This window comes from Pelophylax lessonae (assembly GCF_965119305.1).
Source record: "Pelophylax lessonae genome assembly, chromosome: 9".
In the NCBI taxonomy this organism is placed as follows: domain Eukaryota; kingdom Metazoa; phylum Chordata; class Amphibia; order Anura; family Ranidae; genus Pelophylax; species Pelophylax lessonae.
In genome coordinates, this window is record NC_138776.1 from 174968516 (window position 1) to 174990768 (window position 22253).

Sequence of the window (22253 nt, forward strand, 5' to 3'; positions counted from 1 at the left end):
GAGAACTTCAGGTTCAATGGGAAAAGCCACCAGTATTTTATTTCTTTTTGTGTCAGCACAGATAGCAGGGGCTTTAGGGATCTGCGTTTCTGTATAGTGAATAGTGACAAATCCGCAAATATTTGAATCGGGTGGTCCCGGAATGATAAATGCGGGGTGGCACAGGCCCTCTTCATCACCTCCTCTTTAACCAAATAAAAATGCGGTTTGACCACTATGTCCCTGGGAAGACCATCTGATCGGGGGGGACCCAGGGCTCTGTGTGCTCTGTCCAATTCCAGTTCATGTTGTCGAATGTCTGGGATCATATTCCTGATGAGCGACTGAACTAAGTCTCCTTGTCCTGTTCTCCAAATCATCTATTTTAGATATGGCTATTTCCAGTTGAGCATGCAGGTCCTGTATGCGGTCAGTATTTTGATTGGTTCTTGCGACCGCTGAGTCCAATTTAGATTTGATGGCCTCTATCCTGGTGCCTATGTTCACTAGGTCTGCTTTGATGTCCCTGGTAATTGTAGCTGCAGTGATTGAAAGTCTTCTGTCTAACATTTCAGAGAATTTGATAAACATAGAGTTAGTATCAAAGGGGGAATCTGGAGGGCGATCTGTGAGTGATTCCTTATTTTGAAAACGTGCAGCGCCTGGCCCCATGGGGGAGAGGAGCAGATCATCCAGGGTATGTCAAATCAGGGACTCCATGGATGCTGGGGAGGCTTGAGAGTCCATGATGTTGTGTTCGGGTGGCCCCTCTAACGGGTTATAGTGTGGGGAGACTGATGAGGGCTGTGGGGAGCCATGCAGCAGGTCGGATGGCTGGCATGGCTGAGTTGTGGCCACCATCTTGGCAGTGCAGGCTGGGAATGTAAGTGGCCGGGGACAGAGCTTTCCTCCGAATTCAGGGGGGATCTGATGGTACCTGGAGGTGCTGTAGAGGTTCCTATGTGTCACCATCTGCTCGGTTCGGTGTCTCGAGCTCTGTGTCAGCAGGATGGGGTGCGATGTGCCCGGATCAGTGCGGAGCTCCCGGTCTAAGCGGCCATCATGGAGCTGGCACGCATGCGCACTTCTTATTTGAGTTTTCACGCAGTTTATGTTATTTCGGTGTCTTATCAAGTTTTATGAGCTGGCTGGATTTTGCCTTTTGATATACCTATGAATTTATATGCCACCTTAATGGATCCTTTTCTTTTGTCTGCAGTGACTAATGAACTTTAGTGAAGTACTACTTTAATGGCACATGGAGTTGGTATTATTTCTGGCACTTTGTTGAACTTCTACTACGATGTGATTCTGATATGGTCACTTATATTACTTAACAAACTGATGTTTTCAACATATGTTGTTCGCTATATTTTTTGAACATCTGAACTTGGTGTGCTTGTTATACAAAAATGTATACCCATGATATATAATTTCAGGATGTTTAAAACACATCAGCCTATTTTGTTTTGTTATCATTGCTGACAACTATAACCAACCCCCAGAGGATCACCACATTGATCTTTTTATCTTCTGGGGATAGAGCCCATGAAGTGTCCCCTATAACTTATTTCTTTGGATTCCTCTATGTGTGCTCATTTAATGCTCCATTCTAAGGATAATTTATTTATTTACTGCATGGCACACTCATCATTAGGGGAAGAATGGATAATTTATTTACTACGGTGTGCAGTGGGACTTTAGCGGTGCATCTTACTTGACAGTTATTATGTTTGATATTAATGATATATTATCCAGAGGTTAAAGTATGTATATTCATTATATTTGGTATTTAATGGTCATCTATGGTTAATGCTGCTACTTTTTTATGTTTTGTTCTTAGAGGAGTTTCTATAGGATAAATGGCTAAACAAGTTTTGCTTTTTATTAAGTCATAGGTATATTTATGTTATTGTTATACATTTGACATTTTGATTTAAGTTTGGGAGTAGTATCCAAAACTCCCTCTCTTTTATGTGGTGTTATATATCCAAAATACCATTGGTATTCACCTGAAATATGTACACAGTTTTGCTCGGACAATGTTTTTATATAGTAAAATAGAAAAGAACACACTGTAAGGTGGTTGTGAATTGTTAAAATTGAAGCTAGTATGATTTTGGGTCAATGCTGCCCACTAAATAGTGATTGTGAATAGGGTAAACAAAGGAATCAGGGTGCCTAATGGTTTGAATGTGTACTTCTGATTAAACAGAACCCCATAAACAGCCAAGTGCCCAATTTGAAAATTTGCATATGTGCATACCTTAATATAATTTCCCTTAGATTAGCCAAACATAATGCTGCAATTGAAATAACTGTAACAACAATTTTCCATTTGCACTCCCTCAATATTTGGCCATTAATAAATATAAAATAACAGAGAGCAGAAGAATACATAGCAAAAAGCTGAGCAATTGTTTTGTCACGGTCACATGATAGTTTCTGTTTTTTGGGTTTTATTAAATATATGCAAAGAGAGATCACACTAATACTAAAAAAAAAAAAAAAAAAGGAAGCTCCTGATCCCTCATAATAGATTAAACATCACAGTGCTTGTGCTGTCTAATCTGCCCCTTTCTAAGCTGTAAAAAAAACCTGGCTGATCCTATCTGTTCCTGTATTCCCCTCTGTGTGCTGAACACGATAATCATGGCTGCTGAGCCCTGATTACCGTGGTCAGTTTACATGCCCCAGTCATCAGCAGCTCTTCTCTATCCCCCTCATCCCCTCCCTCTCAGCCTGTCAGCTCTGTGTGTCTATGTGAGCCCCCTTCCACCGATATTAGCACTAAAGTACACTTTTAAAAATGTCACTGGCAGCCCCACTGTTTGATCCAGCCATAATGCACAGTGTAAGTGTTTTTTTTAAACTAAGCCTCTAAATACCTTTTTCAGAGATCTTCAGGCCGGTCATGTGACCAAGATTTGGAGGCTCATAATTCATTAGTGAGCCATGATAATAATAAGGAAATATGTAATATGCAATTTCCTCATTAGCAAGGAGCACCGGCTAATAAATAATAAGCATGTGAATGGCATGTGTTGAAATGCCTTCTTAATTTGTTTTGACCAGCCAGGGAAGAATTTGCCCTCATTCCATTTCCTCTCACATATATATAAAAAGAGCAGATTGAAAGCTGTTCATACAACAAATTCTCTTCAAGCTTCTTTATTTTCTAAGAAGGAAAACCAAATCTACAAGCAGATATGTCTGGAACAAAAAAATGTGTCAGCCAGAAGATCAAATGCCAAGATCCATGCCAGAACCCTTGCCAAAGAACCGCAATCTGCAAAGATCCATGCCAAGACCGTAAGTAATTTATCAATGCAACATCATTTTTTTAAACAAATACATGTATTACTTAGGCTTTATGTACTACATTCTATTGTATAAATAATGCTTTCTTGCAATTGGCTATTAAGTGTGGATACTTATGTCAGTTATCACTTATGAATCAGTTACAACAATTTTTGCTGGAAATTACCATTAGACTGACTCTGCTGCTAAATTCCAACTGCCAATAAAAGTGCTCCTGCATGAAAATCGTAAATACTTACCTCCACTACCTGTGATGGCACTGTAATAAAGAGAAATCACTTCTTGAAGATTAAAGAGAGTCATATTTTCTGCAGTGTATTTCTGGCCTGTCACTGCACTCAATGGTTCCCACCACCCGCCCCTAGGTCTTTATCTTTTCCTGCAGTGATGTAGAGGTCAATAGGAGAAACCACTGAGCCCATCATGGGGGGGGGGGGGGGGGACCAGGAAACCAACAATCCCTCTTTAAAGGGTTTATAAAGCTTGATTTTTTTAAAAAAAAATAACAAACATGTTATACTTAGCTGCTCATTGCAATGGTTTTTCCCAGTGTGGCTCCAATCTTCTTCTTCTCAGGTCCCCCACTGGCACTCTCTGCTCCTCCTCCTCTTGATAGACCGCCATAGAAAGTCGCTCCTGAGCCACACTGCCTGCATCCTTGGACACAGACAGTGTGGCTCAGCCCCACCCCCATCCCCACTCTTTGCTCAATTTTGATTTGCTCTCTCTATCATAACTGGACAAGGAGGCAGCAGAGGGAGCCGTTGGCTCCTGCTGCTGTCAATCAAATACAGCGAGAAGGGAGTGGGGGGGGGGGGGCAGGGCCGAGTCACGCTGTGTATGTCAATAGACGCACACATTCTGGCTCGGAATCAAGCCCGTACGAGTGCCCCCATAGCAAGCGACTTTCTATGGGGCCACTCGGAAGGGGGAGAAGGAGGATCGAGGCTGTTCTTTGCAAAATCATTGCACAGAGCCGGTAAGGATAACATGTTTGTTATTTAAAAAGTATAAAAATATATTTACAATCACTTTCAGCACATGGACCCCAGGACCCTCTATGGTTAAGCCCATAAGGTGTAAACATGTTAGATGGGTGAACCTGGGGCATGACCAATTGCTGAAGCTTATTGGTTGAATGACGTTTCGCCTGTGTAGACATTATTAAAAAGTGGCTTTTCTTTTGGATTGTACTGAAATATGTGTGGAGGAGTGTTGGACTCCAAACCAGCACCTAACTCCTGATGAGGGGAGCATTTGAGGGACAGAGGGATGCATTTTGACTTTACGAAATTTATTTTATTAATAACATTGCTGTTAATAATTGCCTGGAGTTTTTCACTGATGTACGTTTGGTTTTTTTTCAGCATGTAAACCTCAGGGTCAACGTGGCAACCACCACCATGTTCGCCAACAAGGTAAAGAAGAGAAAGGCATGATTGCCCATAATATCCCTGTATGATGTATGCTTTAAAATAAGTCAAGATTAAATACGTGTGCAGTATAGTGTGCACCAAAGTGCATATATTTATTCTGTTGTTTTTTCATAGCTGCCTATATATTCAGGCAGTCCCCTTTAATAAAAATGTGAGGCCTAAGGTGAGAGGCAGATATCCTGCAAGCTGTCCTTATCCACCTGGCAGGAGGGCCCGTCTTTAACATTGATTGGACCCTGGGCAAGCAATTTATTGCCCCCCCCCCCCCCCCCCAGCTCCCACCATGCAATTTTGCTCTCCACCTGCTGAGAGATACAATAAATAGCAGCTAAACTCAAAATCAGTTTACTGCAGCAGATAAGGCAGCGATTGCTCACTGACTGGTTGCTAGTGGTCACTGCACATCATTACTGCAAAATGATTGGCTGCTAGAGATTACTGCATATTATTACCACTCACTGATTGGTTGCTAGAGGTTACTGCATATCATTACAGCTGATTGGTTGCTAGAGGTTACTGTACATCATTACTGCTCACTGGTTGCTAGCGGTTACTGCACATCATTACTTTAAACTGGTTGGCTGCTAGAGATTACTGCATATTATTACCACTCACTGATTGGTTGCTAGAGGTTACTACATATCAGTACTGTGCTGATTGGTGGCTAGAGGTTACTATACATCATTATTAATGATTGGTTGCTACAGGTTACTGCACATCATTACTGCTAACTAATTGGTTGCTAGATAGAATATGCTACAAACACACAACAGTCCCCTTGCCAGAGTAGAAGTTTTCCCTTGCAGCAGAATGTATTATGTGGCAGAAAAGATGGGGTTAATGAAGCCGACCAGGAAAACATTCAAAACAGTACTGTCAATGAGCAGAGAGGCAGATAAGTGATAATTTACTGGCTAAAGCAGTGAAAGTTCAATACAGCAGGGCAAACTAGCTCATTCGGATTGGTAATCACAAAACATACCAGCTGTCCGCTCATCAGTGCCGGCCGACTGATCGGTGTTATGTACATGCAGGGCTGGTGACGTTAACAGCAAGCAGAGGGGCAGAGAAAGGTGATGAAAAGCCAAGCACACATTCCCATTCGGATGTAACTCCTGCCACCCACCGACTTTCTGCTCATCCATGCTGTCTATGTCATTGCCTCCTCATAGCGATCCTCTCTCACTCCTCTGGCCAATTCCACTGCTTGTCAGTATGTCTCTCCACTCGGCCAGCTCCCGCTGTCAGCCAAGGACACTGCCGCTTACTAATTCCCTTTCCCTGCAGCTGCATTATGTAACAGGGATGGATTGTTAGGATGTTGGACCCCTCAACATTGACAGGGCCCTGGGCAGGTGCCCCCTTTTGTCCTGCCTTAAAGACGGCCCTGCCTGGCGGCACTCCCCTACATGTACAGACCACTACTATTCCTGGGGATGATCCGTAGAGCTCTGCAGTTTGGACTTTTTTTTAAAATGTTTCTGCCTACAGAATATCAGTTGTTGTAAAAGTATCAGTTATTAGGGCACCACATTCATGAGGAAACACATGACTCTGCAACACAGAACTCAGCAGAAGCAGCACTTCAGTAGGACAAATCAGCAGCAAAAAGCCATCAATCCTCCTCATATTCATTCCATACTTTACGCATATTATGAGGAAAGGCAGCAGGAGGCAGAAGAGGAATACTTAAAAGAGGAGGGTTGGGGTACTGGAGCTAAAGAGAAGGAAATGGGGCAGGCTTCAAGGGGAACATTTTCCAACTCCTCAACTCTTGGAATTGTCTGTGGATAAAGTGTAATTGTGAAAAAATAGGATGCAGTGCTAAAACATAAAATTAGTGAACATATAGTGCATATGATCAAAAATAATGAACTCAGTCCATAAAACTGCAAAAAAAGTCCATATGGATAATCAGTGTCAGTGTAAACAAGGTCAATCCTCCACCAGTGGTGCTTCACCCAAAAACAGAAATGCGCACTCACCAGACCATGTTGCTGTCTTATTAGGACAGCTAATGCGTTTTTGTATATTATAGAGCAGGTCTTGAGCCAGAAAGCAAATCAGAAGAGAGGATGACACCGGAGAAAATTCCTTCAAGTACTCCAACCAGCAGGAAGTTATATCAATAGATATGCAAGAGAGAAAATGCTTTCCATAGTGTAGTATTTATTAAAAGACAACTAAAAACAAGAAAAAGCCATACACAAAGGTCCAATCTTCAAAACATCACTTACATGAAAAGCCACCAGAACCCACTGTAACAGGTGAGGATGCCATATAAAAGAATCCCTGTCATGTATGTTAACTGCTCCTGAGGAATCGTTTTCACGCGAAACGGCCGTAGAGCAGTATTACATTCCAGAGGTCCTAGCCACCAGTGCTATTGTGGCTTCTGGTGGCTTTTCATGTAAGTGATGTTCTGAAGATTGGACCTTTGTGTGTCATAGCAAATCACTTTGTCTTTAATAAACCACTCAGGACAAAACATTGAGATCATGAAACTGTTCATAACTCGGTATGTATCAAAGTCACAAATTGTAATAATTCATCTTTCATTCATTCATTCAAGCAGCTGGGATGCTGGACTGATTAATTACAATGCAGTAGTGAAGACTCCTCCATCTACACTAAACAGTCTAAATAGAGGAATCTAATGATTTTATCTCATTCAGCCTAAGGGTTGAACAAGAGAAATCTAGACATGTTTAACTAACTTAAGTCGGAGTTGAGTAAACATATTTGCTGCTGAACACTGGAAATTGCCAGAGTTAAAAAAAAAAAACGAATTATCTACAACCCCATTGATGTTGGTTCCAAGAAAATGCTCTCTCCTGGAAACTGATCGAAAAAAAAAAGTTTGGCTAAAAACCTAATCTCCTATCTGAAAAATGAATCTACACATAGAAAAAGAAACCATGACTAAATTTAAGGCATTTGGGAAATTGAACTTGCTATTTACATTTTACCATAGCTGCTAGATAAACATAATAAACCTGTAGTCAATTGTGAAAATACTGTATATTTTACACTAAGCAGTAATTTATTACTAATTAAAGATTTCTTTCTTGGCAGATCCATGCAATCCTTGCAACCCTTGTGTTGTCCCTGTCTCCTGCTGTCCTGATCCCTGTGATCCTTGCCAGGGCAAATGAAGTTTTTGCTGTGATTAATGAAGACGTCATGCTTGAGCCCAAGTCTGAGATGCTAATTTATTTCTCTGCAAAATACTTACAACGCATCTGATTTTAAATCTATTAAATCTTAATTAAAACTTAAAATTGCTTTCTCTAAAAATATTTCCTTGTTTTATTATACAAACTGCAATGGGGTACCAAATTATTGAAATATAGCAAACTTACCAGTTCTGATGTTCAATATACTGCTGTAGTAAATTGTTAATTATGCCATTTTCTTCATGGAATCAGTCTTGGGTGGCTAAACTCTAACGTAAAAATGCATATAAAAGCAAAAGATAAGGCCTTTAAAAGATAAAAGGCTGGGGGGTCTTTGTCAGCATTCTAACAATACAAAGAATGCAACAAGAAATGTTAGAGAGCAACGAGGGCAGCTAAAAAAGACCACGAAAGGCACTATCACGTACCTGGTGGAGATCGAGCTGTAGAGGGGGCTTCTCTTGCACCTCCTGTCCAGCACCGCTGGTAGAGATGAAAAGCGGTGTGGGGCACAGAGTGGCACGAGGACCGGTATAGCAGGTGGCACTGGCTGTGCCTTGGCAGAAGACCATTGGCCGTGGATCACCGGATGAGCACCTGGAACTCCGTGATGCTGGTTGAGAAGGCAGGAGCATAGCCGGAACACAAGCCAAGGAGTCGTCAACAGCCGGGCAACGCGGTTACAGGAATGTGAGATGGAAGTAGTGTCAGGATTCAAGCCGAAGTCGGTACACAATCTGGCAGCGAGGTACAAAAGCATAAGACAAGAGCAAGGTCAATCACAGGCCGGGGTCACTGGTAGGCAGGCAGGAATCCAAAGGAGAGTCAAGGGCAAGCCGAGTCAGCACAGGTGAATAGGAACAAGCTGAAGGACCACTCAGCAATGTGCTCCGGTCACTGCTCAGCTTAAATAGCCCATTTGGCGCCAATGTGTGCGCGTGTGCACACGTGCAAATTTCGTCCTGTGCACACACTAATGTGCCTGGGCATGCGCGCCAACACCTGTTTGGGTCCAGCTGAATGTCTCTTACAGGCACATAGCAGAGGAGAGAAAAAAAAAAAAACAAGAAATTCTTTAAATATATAAACAGTAAGAAAGTGAGGCCAGATCATATTGGCCCCATAAAGGATGATGAAGGGAATTTGGTTACAAAAGACAAAGAGAAGGCATAGCTTTTAAATGCATTCTTCTCCTCAGTTTTCACAAAAGAAAAGGTGGGGATATAGTAACAAAGGCTGTAATGCTAATAAAACGTCACAGAATGCACCCTCATGGCCAACAGAACATAGTATCAGAAATAGACCTGAAAAACTTGACATAAAAAGTCACCAGGACCAGATGGCTTAACCCCGAGTGTCCTTTAGGAACTCAGCTAGGTGATAGCTAGGGTTGAGCGAACACGGACTGTATTGTTGGGGTCCGTACCGGATAATTGGATTTTTGTTACCTCGGACATGGACCCGAAAACTTTACTGTATATTTGGGTTTAAAATCCGTGTTCGGTAATTTTATTTCCTGTTTTGTATGTAATGGTGCGGTTTCAACAGCCAATCAACAAGCGTTTAACTGGTGTGCCATAGAAGCCATCACAGCCATGCCTACTAATGGCATGGCTGTGATTGGCCAGCTGAAGCATGTGACCCAGGTCTTTATAAGCTAGAGACACAGCGCGGTGCGCGTCAGTCTGTTCTAGTGTAGGGAGAGAGCACACACAACGGTGCTGGCTGCTGCTGATTAGGGACAGAGACAGGAAAAAAAAAAACATTGTGGCTGTTAGAAAAGAATGTAGGGACAGAACGGAGTGTAGGCAGGGAAAGATAGAAAAGCATTTTAGGGACAGGCTGGAGAGAGCAGACAGGGAGAGATTAGGAGACACAGGACAGAACAATCGTCCGTTAGCGATCTACATCGATTTTGCTGTGTGGGGGATCTTTTTGCCCTCACTTGAGCCCACTGAGGAGGAGGAGGGAGAAAATTTTTTTTTTTTATCAGTCTGTTGTGTGCAGCATTCAGCTATATTTTACTACACAGTGCTGTTCTAATCTGCTATTTAAAAATTACAAATTTAAAGGGGAATTTTTTTTTTTTTTCCTTCATAGCCTGCAGTTGACCGTGACATAAAATATAAGACACTGCTGTGTTCACATCTGCTATTGAAAAATCACCAATTAAAGTGAAAAATAATTATTAATTTTTTCATTCATACGCTACTGTGACATACAGCCTTTACACACAGTGCTGTTCTAATCTGCTATTTAAAAATTACAAATTTAAAGGGGAATTTTTTTTTTTTTTTTTAATTTTTTCCTTCATAGCCTGCTGACCGTGAGATAAAACATAAGACACTGCTGTGTTCACATCTGCTATTCAAAAATCAACAATTTAAGTGAAAAATAAAAAATATTTAATTCACACGTTCCTGTAAGATATACCCGTTGTATACTGTTGTTCTATTCCGCTATTTAATAAACACCCTTTTGGGGGTAAAAAAAATTAAATTGCGGCATAGTCTGTATCGGTACGTGTGAGATACACCTTTTAAATTTGTTTGGCGCATCTCCTTCCACCGCCGAGGACTGCAGGGCGCTTCAGTTTGCCTCCTGTTCCGAAAACTCCTCCTACTCCTCTTCCTCATCCTCATCCTCCCTTTAGGGTACAAAAAATTGTAATCGGGGCCTAGTCTGTGTTTGTACGTGTGAGATACACCGTTTTATATACTTTTTTCTATTCCGCTATTCAATATACACCCTTTTGGGGTGAAAAAAATGAAATTGCGGCATAGTCTGTATCGGTACGTGTGAGATACACCTTTTAAATTTGTTTGGCGCATCTCCTTCCACCGCCGAGGATTGCAGGGCGCTCCAGTTTGCCTCCTGTTCTGAACTCCTCCTACTTTTACTCCTCTTCCTCATCCTCATCCTCCCTTTAGGGCAGGCATGTCCAACCTGCGGCCCGCGGGCCGCATGCGGCCCGGAGTCACAGGCAATGCGGCCCACTGGCTGCGGACAGTCTCCTGCCTTCACAATTTTTTTTTCTTCTTGTGGCTTCTGCAGTGGCGCTGATGCATTCTGGGAGTTGTAGTCCACGGCCGTGCTCAATCTCCAGGTGGGTGGAGACTTGAGAGCAGCGCAGCCAGACAGGAAACTACAACTCCCAGATCTTTGAGGCAGGCAGAGGCAGGGCGCACTAGGGAGGACACATGTGAATTGATTGAGGCTGTGGGGCTGAGCACTGGCAATTTTACTTAACCCCAGGACAGGAGCATCCACCCCCCCACCCCCAGGACTGGAGGAGGCCATGCAGGGACTTGCTGAGTTGGCAGCTGCCATTTCTGAGGTGAGACCCTGACACCCCCATATGACCCCCACATCCCATCTATATAACCCCTGTTTATCCTGCCCCAGTGCCCACCCAGCAACCTCAAAATAGCCCACAGCCCACCCAGCAACCTCAAAATAGCCCTCAACACTGTGGGTCCTGCTGCCACGGCCTGTGGATTCTGCTGGCCATGGCCTGTGGGGTCCTGCTGGCCACGGCCTGTGGGGTCCTGCTGGCCACGGCCTGTGGGGTCCTGCTGGCCATGGCCTGCGGGTCCTGCTGGCCACGGTCTGTGGGTCCTGCTAGGAGCTGGTCATGGCCTGTGGGGTCCTGCTGGCCATGGCCTGTGGGTCCTGCTAGGAGCTGGTCATGGCCTGTGGGGTCCTGCTGGCCAAGGCCTGTGGGTCCTGCTAGGAGCTGGTCATGGCCTGTGGCCCTCAGGTTATGGCCAACTCCCAGCAGAACCTACAGGCCAGCACCCAGCAGAACCTACAGACCAGTGGCCAGCACCCAGCAGAACCTACAGACCAGTGGCCAGCAGGACACACAAGCCATGGCCACCTCCCAGCAGAACCTACAGGCCAGCACCCAGCAACCTCAAAATAGCCCTCAACACTGTGGGTCCTGCTGGCCATGGCCTGTGGGGTCCTGCTGGCCACGGCCTGTGGGGTCCTGCTGGCCACGGCCTGTGGGGTCCTGCTGGCCACGGCCTGTGGGGTCCTGCTGACCATGGCCTGTGGGTCCTGCTAGGAGCTGGTCATGGCCTGTGGCCCACAGGTTATGGCCAACTCCCAGCAGAACCTACAGGCCAGCAGCCAGCAGGACCCAAAGGCCATGGCAAGCACCCAGCAGAACCTACAGGCCAGCGGCCAGCAGGACCCACAGTGATGGGCACTGGTGCGGCTGCATTGATGGGCACAGGTGCGGCTACTTTGATGGGCACTGGTGAGGCTACATTGATGGGCACTGGTGAGGCTACATTGATGGGCACTGGTGCGGCTACATTGATGGGCACTGGTGAGGCTGCATTGATGGGCACTTGTGAGGCTGCACTGGCTCTCTACTACAGCCGCTGCTTCCTCCAGCAGTACCCGACGTCATGACCAGCAGTACCCGCATGACTAGTTTTACCCACCAGCAGTGCCAGCATTACCCGCCAGCAGTAACCCGCCAGCATTACCCGCCAGCAGTCTGCAAAATAAGTAGAAAAGGTATGTGCATTAGCGTGTGTAAATTGTTGCAATGTGTTTTTTAATAACTAGTTGTGTTTTGTCGTAATATGTCATGTCCTTGTTCATACATGTATGAATAAGGACATGACATTTTCTGGCTGCCTAAGTCACTTGTGCTAGGGGTGCAACTATCCCCCAGCACATAACTGTAAATATCCCAGCATGTGCAGTTTTTCTGACTTCTACCACCATCACCACTTCAAATCACTGCAGTGGTCATGGTGGTTAGAGTGTTCCTTTAATATTTCTCAGAAGAAGTAAACCTCTGTATTCTGATTCCATTTCATTTGATTATCCTCTAGTTGTGTTAAATTAGTGCGAGGGGGCGGCGCGACGGGGTGTTATTACTTATATGCCTTAACTATAGTATATATTTTATATGCAGCCCGAGAAAATTTCTCTACACTCAATGTGGCCCAGAGAAGCCAAAAGGTTGGACACCCATGCTTTAGGGTACAAAAAATTGTAATCGGGGCCTAGTCTGTGTTTGTACGTGTGAGATACACCGTTTTATATACTTTTTTCTATTCCGCTATTCAATATACACCCTTTTGGGGTGAAAAAAATTAAATTGCAGCATAGTCTGTATCGGTACGTGTGAGATGCACCTTTTAAATTTGTTTGGCGCATCTCCTTCCACCGCCGAGGATTGCAGGGCGCTTCAGTTTGCCTCCTGTTCCGAACTCCTCCTACTCCTCTTCCTCATCCTCATCCTCCCTTTAGGGTACAAAAAATTGTAATTGGGGCCTAGTCTGTGTTTGTACGTGTGAGATACACCGTTTTGTATACGTTTTTCTATTCCGCTATTCAATATACACTCTTTTGGGGTGAAAAAATTAAATTGCGGCATAGTCTGTATCGGTACGTGTGAGATACACCTTTTAAATTTGTTTGGCGCATCTCCTTCCACCGCCGAGGATTGCAGGGCGCTTCAGTTTGCCTCCTGTTCCGAACTCCTTCTACTTTTACTCCTCTTCCTCATCCTCCCTTTAGGGTACAAAAAATTGTAATCGGGGCCTAGTCTGTGTTTGTACATGTGAGATACATCGTTTTATATACCACTATTCAATATACACCCTTTTGGGGTGAAAAAAATTAAATTGCAGCATACTTAGCATATTTGACTGTGAGATACACCCGTTGTATTTGTATACTGTTTTTCTATTTCGCTATTTAATAAACACCCTTTTTGGGTAAAAAAAATTAAATTGCGGCATACTTTGCATATTTGACTGTGAGATACACCCGTGGGATACTGTTGTTGTTTTGTTCCGCTATTCAATAAACACCTTTCTAGGGCAAGATCATAAATTACAGAACTATGAGGAGAATGTCAAATAGGGGCCGTGGCCTGGGTCGTGGTGCTGCTAGTAGAGCTCCTGTTGCAAGGAGAGGACGTGGTCGATCTGTGCCAGCTACACGCACAAGTGAAACACATTCCTCAAGTGTGAGTAGGCGACAGAACCTGCAGCAGTATTCGGTAGGGCATCATGCGCCTCTACAAGTGTTGAGCCAAGAACAAGTACAGGCGATAGAAAAGGTGCGTACAAGAACAGAAGCCCATATATACACTAGCAGCGCTAAAAAGTCCTTATATCAAGGGCAGTGAATATATAGCTGAATTGATTGCAAGTAGATCTTATTCAGTATTATTCATCTGAGTTCATAAAAGCTGGTCATGCAAAAAATGGTGAAACCAAAGTCTCTTATCCTGATGGAACCGGGTGGAAATGGTGCAGTGTAGACACAGAATATCTCCTTTACTTTCACCACAACAGCCACCAAGAGCCTTCACCACACCGCTGTGCTCACCCCTAGCTAGTAAACACGTACCCTTAATGCTTAGGTCAAGCGCTTTGAATCAAACAAGTGATCCTCCACTGTCCAATGGCGATCCACCTTATATTCTGAGTCTCAGCTGGTAAAATAGTAATCAGCGCCTCCTCATCTCCTCTCACATGCAAAGAGAATGATTGGGACCCATAGCGTAACATGTACACACCAAAGCTTTTATTGTTAAAAAGAATCACACTCACATGGGATAAAAGATTTCCAGGCAGAATGGTATACCGAAGGTATTCCCCTGATCCTCCCACTGACAACGCTGTCTCCACTGAGCCGCACAGTCCGGGTGACTCAGAAGCCGACTTCCCGGTTCGCGCCTGACTTGGACGGTGTGACGTCTCAGATGCCCTCAGTCGAAGTCCGTGATGATGAAACGCATCAGGGCGTGAGCACGCGGCCACCTAGGTAACCCTACACAGTGTTTGGAGGTCCTACGTCACGCCGTCCAAGTCTGGCGCGAAATAAGATCTACTTGCAATCAATTCAGCTATATATTCGCTGCCCTTGATATAAGGACTTTTTAGCGCTGCTAGTGCATATATGGGCTTCTGTTCTTGTACGCACCTTTTCTAGATACTGTAATTAATATAGCAGCAGCTTTGTATGAATATTGGCTCTTGAGATCCATTATCCTGCTCTGTTCACAGGAGGTTTTAGCCATTCTATTTAAGTATTGCATAATACATAAGCGCTGAGTGGGTTGGACAGGACCTTGGTTCTTGTTTTACTCCTTTTTTGAAGTACAGGCGATAGTAGATTGGGTTGCTGACAGTGCCTCCAGTTCCTTCACATTGTCTCCCACCCAGTCTACTGCAGAAAGGTCAGAGTTGGCACCTGCAGCCGATGTCCAACCGTCTTTCACCTCACCCCTTGCAAATCAGACAAGCAGTCTGAGCCCCAAGTCATGCAGCAGTCTCTTCTTCTTTTTGATGACTCTGTCAGCAGGGTTTCCCAGGGCCATCCACCTAGCTCTGCCCCAGAAGTGGAAGAGATTGAGTGCGGCGATGCCCAACAACTTATTTCTCAAGATGAGCACATGGAAGGACCATCGCAGCACGTCTCCGATGATGACGAAACGCAGGTGTCAACTGCTGCGGCACTCAGAATTGTGGAGACCAACAAGGAGGGCAGGGGTGAAGACTGGGTGGAAGATGATGTGGTGGACGATGAGGTCCTCGACCCCACATGGAATGAAGGTCATGCAGGTGACCTGAGTAGTTTGGAGGAAGAGGCGGTGGTCGCACAGAGCCACCAGCACAGCAGAAAAGGGAGCAGGGACCGAGTGCACTAAAGCCAGGTCAAAGGAGTTCTCTAGCGTGGAAGTTCTTCAGACAATGTGCTGATGACAGGACACGAGTGGTTTGCACGCTGTGCAATCAGAGTCTGAAGCGAGGCATAAACCTTCTCAACCTGAGCACAACCTGCATGATCAGGCATCTAAGTGCAAAGCACGAGCTGCAGTGGAGTAGACACCTTCAAAACCAAGAAAGGTCTCTTGCTTCTCCTGCTTCCTCTTCTGCTGTAGTCTCGGCCTCTTCATCCTCCTCTGTAGTGATACCGGCACCTGCCACCCCGCAGACAGCAACACCACCACCTGGGTCACCAACCATCTCCACAATGTCCCGTGGAAGCGTTCAGCTTTCCATCTCCCAAACACTTCAGAGGAAGAGGAAGTACCCCCCTATCCACCCGCGATCCCTGGCCCTGAATGCCAGCATTTCAAAATGCTTGGCCTTTGAAATGCTGTCATTCCGTCTGGTGGAGACGCACAGTTTTAAAAGCCTTATGTCGGTGGCTGTCCCACAGCACGTCGTGCCCAGCCGCCACTACTTTTCCAGGCAAGCCATCCCTTCCCTGCACAACCAAGTGGGGGAAAAAATCAGGTGTGCACTGCGCAACGCCATCTGTGGCAAGGTCCACCTAACTACCGATACGTGGACCAGTAAGCACGGTCAGGGGCGTTATATCTCCCTAACGGCACACTGGGTAAATGCAGTGGCGGCTGGGCCTGAGGCAGATAGCAATTTGGCGCATGTCCTTCCACCACGAGGATTGCAGGGCGCTTCAGTTTGCCTCCTGTTTCTAACTCCTCCTACTCCGCTTCCTCATCCTCTACCGCCTCCTCATCCGGTCAGCGTAACACCTTCACCACCAACTTCAGCACAGCCAGGGGTAAACGGCAGCAGGCAGTTTTAAAACTTGCCTGTTTGGGGGAAAAAACCACACACCGTGCAGGAGTTGTGGAGGAGCATGAAACAGCAGACCGATGAGTGGTTGCTGCCAGCGAGCCTCAAGCCCGGCCTGGTGGTGTGCGATAACGGGCGAAATCTCATAGCAGCTCTGGGCCTAGCCAGTTTGACGCACATCCCTTGCCTGGCGCATGTGCTGAATTTGGTGGTGCAGAGGTTCCTTAAAAATTACCCCGATATGTCAGAGCTGCTGCAAAAAGTGCGGGCTGTCTGTGCGCACTTTCGGCGTTCTCACCCTGCTGCTGCTCGCCTGTCAGCGCTGCAGTGTAACTTCGGCCTTCCCGCTCACCGCCTCATATGTGACGTGCCCACAAGGTGGAACTCCACCTTGCACATGCTGGAAAGACTGTGCGAGAAGCAACAGGCCATAGTGGAGTTTCAGCTGCAGAACAGCACCACTTCACCACCAATAACTGGGCCTCCATGCGAGACCTGTGTGCCTTGTTGCGCTGTTTTGAGTACTCCACCAACATGGCCAGTGCCGATGACGCAGTTGTCAGCTTAACTATCCCACTTCTATGCCTCCTTGAAAAAACGAATCGGGCGATGATGGAAGAGGATGTGGCACAGGAGGAGGAGGAAGAGGGATAATTTCCAAGGCTTTCAGGGCAGTCATTCACAAGTGGCTCAGAGGGTGGGTTCCTGCACCCACAAATGCCAGGTACACAATTGTCCAGCAGGGGCACAGTTCTGGAGGATAAAGAGGAGGAGATGGAGGAGGAGATGGAACCATGTTCACAGCAGGGTGGCACCCAGGCCAGCTCATGACCATCACTGGTGCGTGGCTGGGGGGATACAGAGGACACAGACGATACACCTCCCACAGAGGACAGCCTTTCGTTGCCTCTGGGCAGCCTGGCACACATGAGCGATTACATGCTGCAGTGTCTCCACAACAACCGCCGAGTTGCCCACATTCTAACTTGTGCTGATTACTGGGTGGCCACACTGCTAGATCCCCATTACAAGGACAATGTACCGTCCTTAACTCACTCACTGGAGCGTGATCGCAAGATGCGCAAGTACAAGCGCACGCTGGTAGACGCGATGCTGCTGGAATTCCCACCTGACCACAGTGGAAGCACAAGGCCAAGGCAGAGGAGGAGGAAGAGGTCGCCAACGCAACCAGGGCACCGCCAGCACCTCAGAAGGCAGGGTTAGCATGGCTGAAATGTGGAAAAGCTTTGTCAGCACGCCACAACAAACAGCAGCACCAGCAGCTCATATGGAACGTCTTAGCAGGAGGCAGCATTTTACCAACATGGTGGAGCAGTATGTGTGCACACGCCTACATGTAGTGAATGACGGGTCTGCCCCCTTCAACTTCTGGGTCTCCAAATTGGGCACATGGCCTGAGCTTGCCCTTTACGCCTTGGAGGTGCTGGCGTGCCCTGCAGCCAGTGTATTATCTGAACGTGTATTTAGCACGGCTGGGGGCGTTATCACAGACAAGCGCAGCCGCCTGTCCAGAGCCAATGTGGACAAGCTCACATTCATTAAAATGAACCAGGCATGGATCCCACAGGACTTGTCCGGACCTTGTACAGAATAGAGATGGATACCGGCCTTACCCAGCCATTGTTATATTTTTGATTTTTCTCACTCTTTTGGGGTGTACCCTAATTTAAAATGACTAAAACAAAGCAGTGTTGGCTACCTTGTCCCCCTCCACCGCCGCTTCCACCTACACCGCCACATCCACCGCCACCTCAACCTCCCTCCTACTCCATATGGGCCTTGTCCTTCACGGATGAAGAAAATTGTTTTATTTTTCTGTTTTTTTTTGTTGTTTTAAGTTATTTCCCTATCCACATTTTTTTGCAGAGCACTTGCCATGCTCTTAACTACATTTTGCTGCCATTTGCAGCACTCTAGCCCTTTCCATTGGTTTTTAGAGCCATTTTAGTGCCTGAAAGTTCGGTTCCCCATTGACTTCAATGGGGTTCGGTGTCCGGGTCAAGTTCGGAAAAAGTCCGGGTCACGGACCCGGACTTTTTTTTCAAGTTCGGCGGACCCACCGAACACGGACATCCAGGTGTCCGCTCAACTCTAAAAGGGAGTGATATGAAGGAGGATGGGGTTCTACAAAGGGGGTGATGACTGAAATGTGAAGGGCGGCTGGAGGCTGCAGTGTGAAGGGGGGTTTTAAAAAAAAAAGGGGATGAGCACAGGAATGTCGGGGGGGGGGGGGTGAGGACAGGAATGTTAATGGGGGGCTGTCAAGGAGGGGTGCAATAAAATGGGGGAGGACAGCTATGTGAAGGGGGTGCGATAAAATGGGGGAGGACAGGTATGTGAAGCGGGGTGCTATAAAGGGGGTAAAGACAGTTATGTGAAGGGGGGTGCTATAAAGGGGGTGAGGACAGTTATGTCTGCTCTAATGGCTCTAAGGGGGAGGGGTTGTCAGAGTGTATATCTCCTTGTGCTTTGTGTTTCAGTAAACAGTTTGATTCTAGTTTGACTCCAAAACTTGTACTGTCAAGTTCTTGGGGTAACTATAGCCAGATTCACAGATCTCAGGTTCCAGAGCTTAGGAAGCAGGTTCTTGGCGGAGATACCCAGTCGGGTGTCCAGATTCCGCTACAGGGGGTTCTATAAAGAGGATGAGGACAGGAATGTGAAGGGAGGTGCTGTACAGGGGATGAGGACAGGAATGTGAAGAAGGTGGGGACTGCAATATGAAGGAGGGGTACTATAAAGGGGGCAAGAACAGGAATGTGAAGGGTGGGTGATATGAAAGGGGCTGGGAATTGCAATTTAAAGTAGGGGGTGATATAAAGGTGTGAAGGGGGGATGATGTGCAGGAGGACTGAGAGCACTGATGTAATAAAAAGGATTGTGATGTGAAGGATCGTAGACTAGGTTCACATTATTGCGTAAAGCATGTAGGCGGCCCATTTATTTCAGTGGGCTGCCTTGTAAGCAAAAACGCAGAAAAATAAGTCCCTGGCCTTTTTTTTTTCTTTTTTTTTTTAATCCAAATAAGAACTTTATTGATTCAGGAATAACAGCAAGAACAATCAAAAGCAAGCCAGCACCAGTATTAAACAGCATCACAACAATTATACGCATAGGTAACAGCACGTCATCCTATAATAGCAATATATGGAGAACATCACCATCCCGCAGATTCCCACCCATCCAAATCAATAGGTTTAGCCCAGTAACCTGCCCATCACCAGATCACCTGGGGCGAGCCCTGGGGTATTCAGCCATGGTGCCCACAATTTCTCAAATTTGGACATAGTTCCCTATGTTGGTAAATAACCCTCTCCATTCTCAGAACACTACCCATTGCAGCAATCCAGTTTGTCAAGGTCGGGGGATCCTCTGCCTTCCAATGTACCATGACTAATCTCCTAGCTTGAAATAGAGCCCTATGAATCGCTTCCTTACCATATTTATCCCAATCATATTCATCCAATATGCCGAGCAAACATTCCAATGGAGCAACCTTCAAGGATACCTGAAACACATTTTTAAGAAGCTGCACCACCCCCTTCCAGTCGGGATGCAACTTTGGGCATCGCCAAAGCAAGTGAATAAGGTCGCCATGGTCTCTCCAGCCCCGCACGCAAGTCGGGTCTACCGGAAGTCCCATGGAGTGTAGTCGGTGAGGGGTATAGTAGACTCTAAGTGTTATGTATAATTGTGTCAGTCTCTGGGCAACATTCAGGGAACAGATTGTTACCGTCTGGAAGGTCTCCTCCCACTGCTCAGTGTCCATCTGGCCCAAATCCCTCTCCCACTTCGCCATCATCCCTAGTGGGTGCTGCTTCAAATGCAGCCGTAGCAAGTGGGAGTAACACCGGGAAATGAACCCCCTGGATACCTCGTCGCCCCAACCATGTCAAATATCAGGACCTTGGATAACACCCATTCAGAGGATGCACTCTGGGCCTTGACCGCATGCCTGAGCTGTAAATATAAAAAGTACATAGAGGAAGGAATATGGTAGGCAACCTGTAGCTCAGAAAACGTAAATAGGATCCCATTACAAAAAATGTGTTTAAAGTGTGTCACACCAAACTCCTTCCAGCGAGCCCCAGACTGCAGTTTAGCGATTTCCAAATAAGTATCGTTGAGCCATATGGGACTATACTCAGTGTATCCTTCCACCCCCTGCAGATATTTGGCTTTGTTCCAGACCTTCTGAATGAGACTATAGGTGGGGAAGGCCTTATAAGGTTTACTGAAAACTTGTGCCTCCAAAGTTGTGAATAAGGGCCCCCTCGCGAGTCATGTATCTCATTATTCCCCGGGATGGGTTGGGAGACAAAGTGTCCAACCCCCCCCCCTTCATCCGCCGCCCCTATTAAATGTTGCTGTTGAGCCGCCAAATTATATAACCAGGGGTTGGGCAACGCCAGACCTCCCTCATCCTTGGGTCTTTGCAAGTGCTCTAGTTTAATCCATGGCGTCCCGGATTTCCAAATCAATTTGCGAAAAATAGAATTAATCAGTCTAAATGTCTTTAAAGGGATCACCATAGGGGAGTTATGAAGCAGGTACAATAATTGTGGCATGAATATCAATTTGATCAAGTTAACCCTACCAGCAACCGACAGGCACAGAGAGCTCCATGTTTTAATATGATCTCGAAACCTCTGAAGAATGGGGGTAAAGTTCAGTCTGCTAAAGTCAAGCACCAAGGGGGATATCTGTACCCCAAGGTACCTGAACACATCCGTGACAGGGACAGGGCAAGAGGGCGCCACTCATTGAGACCCATCCCCATCCAGGAGCATCAGTGGACTTGGACCACTTGATCAGGAGGCCAGAGTACTTCCCAAAGTCCTCTATCGCAGCCATGGCTGCTCTAAGTGAGGCATCTGTATCACCTAGAAAGAGCAAAGTGTAATCAGCATACAGCATCACCTTTTCATGAATATCCCCGTAGCAGAAGCCTTGAATGTCTGGATGAGATCTTATCCGAATCGCCAGAGGCTCAATGGCCAAGGTGAACAGGAGGGGGGACAGGGGGCATCCCTGCCTAGTATCTCTGCCCAACACAAAGTTGTGCGAGACATGGCCCAGGTTTCTAATAGCTGCCTGCGGTTTAGCATAGAGGAGTTTCACCCAGGAAAAAAAAATCAGGCCAAACCCAAATCTTCCCATAACAGCCCACAAGTAGGTCCAGTCCACACTGTCAAATGCCTTAGCGGCATCAAGAGACAGCAAGGCCCTGGCCCCCACATTGTCGGCACGGGACTGCATGTTCAGGAACAACCTCCGAATGTTGATCGCGGTGGATTTTTGGGGCATGAATCCTGCCTGGTCAAAGTGTATTAGGGACATAATTACCCTATTTAGTCTAAGTGCCAGAACTTTTGCTAAGATTTTAACATCACACTGTAGTAAGAAAAATGGTCTATAGGACCCAGGATCAACCGGATCTTTGCCCAGTTTCAAAATTAGAACTACAGTGGCCTTGAACATAGACAGGGGCAAAGCACTAGACTCACTAGCCTCATTAAAGACCTGCAACAACTGTGGAAGGATTTCATCTGCATGTTGTTTGTATACCTCTATAGGGATACCACCCTCCCCCAGTGCCTTACAGTTCGGGAACAAGGATACAGCCTCCTGCAATTCATCCAAAGTGAGTGGTGCATACAGTCCCTGTCTCTGCCTATCAGTCAAAGCGGTAAATATGCAATCTGGGGGGAACACAGGGTTTCAATAAAGTTAACCAG

General features: G+C 46.1%; 1 long non-coding RNA gene across 2 annotated transcripts in view; it reads left to right on the plus strand.

Annotated features, from left to right (window-relative positions):
* Positions 1 to 3063: 3063 nt before the first annotated feature.
* LOC309564720 overlaps positions 3064 to 22253 on the plus strand; it is a 626554-nt gene continuing 607364 nt past the window's right edge. For both annotated transcript variants that reach the window (XR_014225761.1, XR_014225762.1), the window contains exon 1: positions 3064 to 3291. This is a non-coding gene — a long non-coding RNA (uncharacterized lncRNA). The remainder of the gene's footprint in view (positions 3292 to 22253) is intronic.